Here is a 7,295-nt window from a genome sequence, read left to right on the forward strand (position 1 = left end):
GCTATAACTTTATTAGTTTTTTCTTCAATTTACATGTATGAGGGCTTAATTTTTCATTTTTGCAGGACAAGTTATACCGGTAGTTTTTAATGCACCATTTTGGGTACATATAATCATTGATTAAAGCCAACTGTCTAAACTTAAACCCCCTTTGCTTACGCCAGTAAAAAGGCGTATTGGTGGTCACTAAGGGGTTACGATCAAGCTGGCAGCTCAGGGGTGTGTCCTTACTCAGGGGGAGCATCCTGTCTGTTGCAGGTCTCTCCATATCACAGATCGGGGGGGGAATTGGGGCGTGTCCTTTCTGCTGCAGCTTTCTCCCTATTGCATCTGAGAGTATGTGTCCTTCCTGATGCAGCTCTCTTCCTATTACAGCTCAGAGTATGTGTCCTTTCTGTTGCAGTTCTCTCCATATCACAGCTCAGAGCATGTGTCCTTTCTGCTGCAGCTCTCTCCCTATCGCAGCTGAGGATGTGTCATTTTTGCTGCAGCTCTTTCCTTGTCACAGCTGAGGGGGGGGGAGGGGGGGGGGCCTTCTGCTGCAGCTTTTTCCATATCACAGCTGAGGGGGTGCATCCTTCCTGCTGCAGCTCTCTCCCTATCACAGCTCTGGGTATGTGTCCTTTCTGCTGCAGCTTTCTCCCTTTTGCAGCTGAGCACGTGTCCTTTCTGCTGCAGCTTTCTCCCTTTTGCAGCTGAGCATGTGTCCTTTCTGCTGCAGCTCTCTCCCTTTTGCAGCTGAGCATGTGTCCTTTCTGCTGCAGCTCTTCCCCTATCACAGCTGGGTGGGTGTGTCCCTTCTGCCGCAGCTCTCGCCCTATCACAGCTGGGTGGGTGTGTCCCTTCTGCTGCAGCTCTTCCTCTACCATAGCTGGGTGGGTGTGTCCCTTCTGCTGCAGCTCTCTCCCTATCACAGCTGGGTGGATGTGTCCCTTCTGCTGCAGCTCTCTCCCTATTACATCTCAGGAGGCAGTTGAAGGATGGAACTGAGCATGTGCGACTACCTCAGCAATATGGAGAGAGAAGTAATAAAAAGAACAAACAGCAGGTAGCTCAGTGACGCTAATAAATGTTTAATTACAAGCATTTACAATAGAATTCAGATCCAGGTGCTGGTTTCAAAACTGCAGAATATTTTTTGTGGGATAGCCTCTTTCAGGGGCGGACTGGGAACTTAAAGTGGCCCTGGAAAAAATACTAAAAGTGGCCCCGTTTTGTAGTCGGGTCTAAATTGATGAAAGGCAGGACCAGCAATACCATATTGTGGCACATTATACCACCCCAACAGAGCCAAATACACAGTCCATCACAAAATACTGTCCCCATCAGCATAAGATCTGGGGTCCGAAGCAGGGAGATCTGTGTGGCCCATAAATGCTATCACACTCAGACACCTCCAGGCACATTATACCCTAATGGAAGGCTCAGCACTGACATATGGCAGTTATATATCAGTGAGGATGATGGGGGTATTACCTGCTATATACAGATAAGGATGATGGGGGTATTATTTATTACATATCAGTGATGGGGGTATTATGTCAAATAGGTGACAATGATGTAGTATTACGTTATATATCACTGAGGATGATGAGGGTATTTTATAATATATTCTGACAACAATGGGGTACTATCTGTTACATATCCATAAGGACGATGGGACTATACAGTATATTGGTGAGGATGATAGGGGTGAAGATAATATGTATATTATAGTTTGTTGACAATGATGGGGGTATTATCTTTCATAAACTGATGATGATGTGGATGTCATATGTTTCTAGCTGCCGATGGTGGAGTGTTCTAGATTGGTGAGAATGATTGGCCGTTAATGATTTATATACAGGTGAAGATGATGGGTTATTATGCATTGACAAGGATGATAGTGGTATTACTTATAGAGGATGGTTGGGCACTCGCCCTGGCGGTAAAATGCTGTATCAGACTCAAAAGGCGTTGGCAGGGAGGGCGCCCTCAGGCTGTTCCCGCGTCTCTGGAATGTTGTGTGGGAAATTCACCCGGACGGAGCTGAGTCAGGCGGATTTCTGAGCTGAGTAACTGAGGATCCTACGTGCTGCACATTTACTCCTCTACTCAGGACCTATGTGCAACGGTCTGCGCCTCTGAGGTATGAGGTCTAAACCTTCAAAACCTCACCAGGCCCTCAATACTTCACAGCTGGGTTCGGTCTTACCGTCAGGATTGCATTGCTCTTTGACGCTCTGAATTGTGCGGCGGTCTCCTTTACTGTATCTAGTAAAAAAAATATCAGAAACAGAGCGGATCCAATGTATAAACAGCCTCATAAAGGATCCGCCGTATCCATCCACAGAAGCTGAGATCACCCACAACTTCCCTGGATATAACCCCCTACATTTAACACTTTCACGGTCTTGATGCCAAGAGTGCACTTGTCCTCACTACGGAGAGGGGCGCGAGCTGCTGCTGGACACGTCCCTGAGAATAAAATCATTGGGCAAACTGAAATCCACTGCCAGACCCTACATTTCCTTAAGATCTGCTGCTGGGAAAAGTCAGGAGGCCTCATACACATAAGAAAGCCGCCTGGATCTGCAGAGAGACAAACTGAAGTAATTGGGGGCATTAATGAACACTTTACGCTAGTTTTTGGTGTAAAAAATAGTTGCAAAAATGCAACAATATTTTGTCGCAAGGGCATTCTTATTCCATCCTTGCCTCTGGCGGGGGCCAGGACCTCGGCTCCAACATATTTACTAACATTTATGCCTGGAAAAGTAAATGTTGGCAAAAAACTACTCCAGCCAGGTGCCGGAGTAGTTTTTACTTCTGGTGCACAGACTGCTGGTGGTGCGCCTAATTAAGGCGAGGCCCCATTCACGCAACCGTATTTTTGGTCCACATCTGAACTGCAATTTTTTGCGGATCCATTCCTTTCAATCTGTATGTTTGTTCCGTGGTTCCCGCAAAAAAAGGTAGAACATGTCCTATGCTTGTCTGTTCTGCGGACAAGAATAGGCATCGTTATAATGGGTCCACAAAAAAAAAATAAAAAATGCAACACGGACGTCATTCTTATTTTTTGCGGACCGCAAAACATATGTGGTCATGTGAATACATCCTAAATTAGACAAATCATCCGGCAGCTCAGGGGAGAAACAAAAAGTGGTGTAAAAAGCCAGTCTTTGTAAATGACCCCCATTAAGACGAATTTAAGCAATTGTGGCCTGGACAGCTTGCACATAACGGCTGGGGATGCTGCATCGTGCAGATCCATAGGTCTATGGATATAAACACACGGCGTGGTCACGTCGCAGTTGCGATGAGGCCACTCTGTGGTCAAGTACCACACAGCCGTAGGAGCTGCAGCGGGCTCTAATTAAACTAATTAGGACGGCACTGTTTAGTCGGCCTGCATTGTTAAAGGCGGCGCAGTATTGCAGGTGTTGTGCGGCCATTAACAATGCAGACCTACTGAACAGAACCCACTACAGCTCATACAACCGCACCGTACTGGACCGCAGCGCTGCCATGTCACAACTGTGCTGCCTGGTCATATCCTAAGGGCTCATGCACACGACCGGATGTATTTTGCTGTCCGCAAAACACAGATCCGCAAAAAATACACATGACCTCCATGTGCATTCTGTATTTTGCGGAACGTAACAGCTGGCCCCTAATAGTACAGTACTATCCTTCTCTGTAATGTGGACAATAATAGGACATGTTCTATTTTTTTGCGGAACGGAAATACGGAAACAGGATGCACACAGAGTCATTTCTGGGTTTTTTGTGGACACATTGAAGTGAATGGTGCCACATATGGGCTGCAGAAAAAAAAAACAGAACGAACACGGAAACAAAATACGTTCGTGGGCATGAACCCTAAGGCCCCTTTCACAGGAGTGAGTATTCAGTGCGGGTGCAATGCGTGATGCAAACCCATTGCGCCCGCAAGGAATCCGGACCCATTCATTTCAATGGGTCTGTGTACATGAGTTGGTTTTCACATATCACAAATTAGCGTAACTGCCACGTATTTCAGCAGCATTCAAGTAAAAATTATGCGTGTTTGTGACCGAAATGAGGCTCAGGGTGGTCATTTACAGATGATGTTATTGACTAGCAGCCTCATTGCGACCACAATAGACAAGTGGAATATATAGTAAAATCCAACAGTAATGAATCAAGTGATAATGCTTATAATTTTTAAAATGCAGTATAGATAATGAAAATATAAATAGTTGGATGCGACAAGTTGGAATCCCTCAGGTGTTGTAACCAACTTGGGGCGGCACGATAATGTTAGAATGATTGCAATATTCAAAGTTGCTCCGTCACTGACCCAGCGGCGTCCCGCTTTCAGTCAGAGATCGATCCAGCAGTAAAACGACAATCAGTTCAGGAACACTCTTACCAATGTTGGAGGGTTCTCCTGATTAGGAGAAACCTCAGCTGTCTATCGAAACCCTCTCTCGGTTTTTCTCTTTGCGGTTAGGTGGATCCAGCAGTGGTTAGTGTGCGTCACTTGTTGGCAGTGCGGTTGCTGCACGTGGTCCCGCTTGTTTGGATCCAAAAATACAAATTTTCCGGGTTAGGTTTCAGATCGGCTCCGTTGGATACACTGGTTTAGAGTAGTCCTTAAGTGAATTAGATGCGGTGCACTCGCATGAAGTTGGGGGGTCAGACCAGACGCGTTTCGGGGCTATAGTGTCCCCTTCCTCAGTTGCTAAGAGATGTTGCTTGTAAACATTAAGTTTTGTATCACACACGTGCAAAACGCATTAAATCGCATTGCACCCGCGCGATAAAAACTGAACGCGATCGCAGACAACAAAACTGAATGGACTTGCTTGCAAAATCACGCAGTTATCACTGAACGCATCCGCAACGCATCCGGACGCGCTCGTCTGCAAGGGGCCTAAGAGTCATTTTTCACACCCTGATGGCGGGCTAATGGCGAGCCCAATCTAAAAAGTACAAGGCCGACAACACTCACCTTTCGCACAGTCTGATTCAAAGTGAAAGGGGCCGGGCAATCGTTATTACAATCGTTTGTCCCCAATCCACTTTGAGTGTTTACATAGGGCGGTGTGCTGCCGACACATGAGGATTTTGGATGTCACATGAAAGATGCAATCACCTGTCAGGCAAGCATTTTGCTCAGTTGACAGGTGACTAGGGTGCGGCAGGCCATGTCCACCCCCAGAAAACAATGGCCACACGAGTTGCACCTTGGGGTCACACCCTAAGGTCTCCTGCACACGACTGTATCCGTTTTTGCAGACTGCAAAACACAGATAACAGCCGTTGGAATCCCGCGTTTTCCCTTCTGCAGGTCCCACTGTATATTTCCAATGGCTATTCTTATCCGCAAAACAGACAAGAAAAGGACGTGTTCTATTTTTTTTGCGGAGCCGCAGAACGGACATGGTGTGCTGTCCGCATCTTTTGCAACCTCATTGAGATGAATGGGTCCACATAGGGATCGAAACTACGGTTGTGTGCATGAGGCCTCAGCGTGCTGCATTTTGGGTGCAGCAGAAACCTGCATAAAAAACTGCATGCAGTTTTTTCAACAGCAAGAAGAACATTTATCAATCTCGCCTCTTTTTGGCCATAAAATGAAACTGGCGTATGTCATTCGGCTGCCTTTGTTTTGTCGAGTATTTATTAAAAGTCGTATAGCAGTTGATGCATTAGACTCGGCGTATTGTTATCAGTCTCATCTATGGTGGTTGTTTTTCAGTACGACATGTTCATATTCATTTAGACTGGTCGGATCTTTGCGGAGAAAAGTCGCATGTCTCGTACTTTAGGAAAGTGCGACTTTTAATGCAAAAAATGCACTTCAATACTCAAAACAGAGGAAGAAAAGTATGCCAGCCCTGGAGTGGAGTAGAAATTAGACTGTTTTTGCAACAAATTCAGGCGCGAAAAAGGGGCACCTACATAAATAGGTTGGGAAAAAACTGGCGCAATTTCAGTAGTAAATGCGACTGAAAAATTAGAAAGTCTAAAACAGCATTTTTTAGACTAAAAACAGGCACAAACACTTTAGTAAATGTGGCCCCATATCTGCATTCATACTGCAATTCCTTCCAGCAAAGGAAAAAACTAAAAAATAAATCAAACACTATAAAACTGAATTACATTAATCACAAAATTAGGTTACATTACAGTAATTTAAGTTTGTTTCCCTTGCTGGAAGAAAATTAGGGATAAACACAGGTATGTTACAAAAACCCTTGTTTTTCTTTTTTGCCGCACCCAAACGACATGTGGCAGCACCCTTTCATGGGTAATTATCGGGCAAGAGCATTCATATGGTTTCACTGGCGCTTATAAAATGGTCCTTACCCCAAATCTCTTCCTTCAAATGGTCCCCAGCCTAAGGGCTCATGCACACGACCGTTAGTGTTTTGCAGTCGGCAAATTGCGTATCCGCAAAACACGGATACTGACCATGTTCATTCTGCATTTCGCGAAACAGAACAGCCAGCCCCTAATAGAACAGTCCTATCCTTGTCTGTAATGCGGACAATAATAGGACATGTTCTATTTTTTTTGTGGAAAGGCCATGTGGACATATGGATAGTGTCGAGCGAACTTGTGTTTTAAGTTCGGTGTCTAAAGTTCGGGTTATCGAAGATTCGTGTTAGACAGGTGTTTTACGCCGATCTTTGTCTCCCACCTGCGCTGGTGTAGTATTCGCCTTGTCATAAATTAGGAGCACCCCTGGCAGTCCGTGCGACTAGAGTAAGAACTACTCCAGCCCCGACTAGAGTAGTTCTCACTCCACTTTTCTGGCCCCCGCTATTCCCTCACCACTCCCATACGGCGAACGCGGTGTAAAAATATTGTAGCATGTGCATATAAAAAGTTGCAAAACGGGGTCTTGTGACTTTTTTTTTTTTAACACCAAAAACTGGAGCAGCGCCCATCGTAAATGACCCCCAATACTTTGTACTCACCAGATCTTGAAATGGCTGGTAACAGGGAACAATAGGTGATGATGGCTGCTCTGCTGATTGTCCAGCACTGTGGATATAAGAAGAGTACAATACATTAGTAGATGTGATAATGCACTGAACACATAACATGGGGAGGGGGTCAGCCATTGTACACAGCCCCCGCATACACCCTCAGGCTCAGCAGGGATTGGAGCCAGGACGTGTGCGGTGTTATTTGCATACAGACACCCAATACACAGTACACACTGATATGCAATTATAATGTCCCTGACTGCAGGCAGGTACAGGGCGAGCCCACCCCATTCTGCCTCCACCTACTAGGGGACAGACAGGGATGGGGGG

The 7,295-nt window shown here is 45.7% G+C and overlaps 1 long non-coding RNA gene across 1 annotated transcript in view; it reads right to left on the bottom strand.

The window, feature by feature from the left end:
• The window catches only part of LOC122929042, a 30,132-nt gene that overhangs the window by 3,985 nt on the left and 18,852 nt on the right, over window positions 1-7,295 (bottom strand). The window contains exon 2 of the long non-coding RNA XR_006387951.1: window positions 6,954-7,020. This is a non-coding gene — a long non-coding RNA (uncharacterized LOC122929042). The remainder of the gene's footprint in view (window positions 1-6,953; window positions 7,021-7,295) is intronic.

This window comes from Bufo gargarizans, chromosome 2, assembly GCF_014858855.1.
Source record: "Bufo gargarizans isolate SCDJY-AF-19 chromosome 2, ASM1485885v1, whole genome shotgun sequence".
In the NCBI taxonomy this organism is placed as follows: domain Eukaryota; kingdom Metazoa; phylum Chordata; class Amphibia; order Anura; family Bufonidae; genus Bufo; species Bufo gargarizans.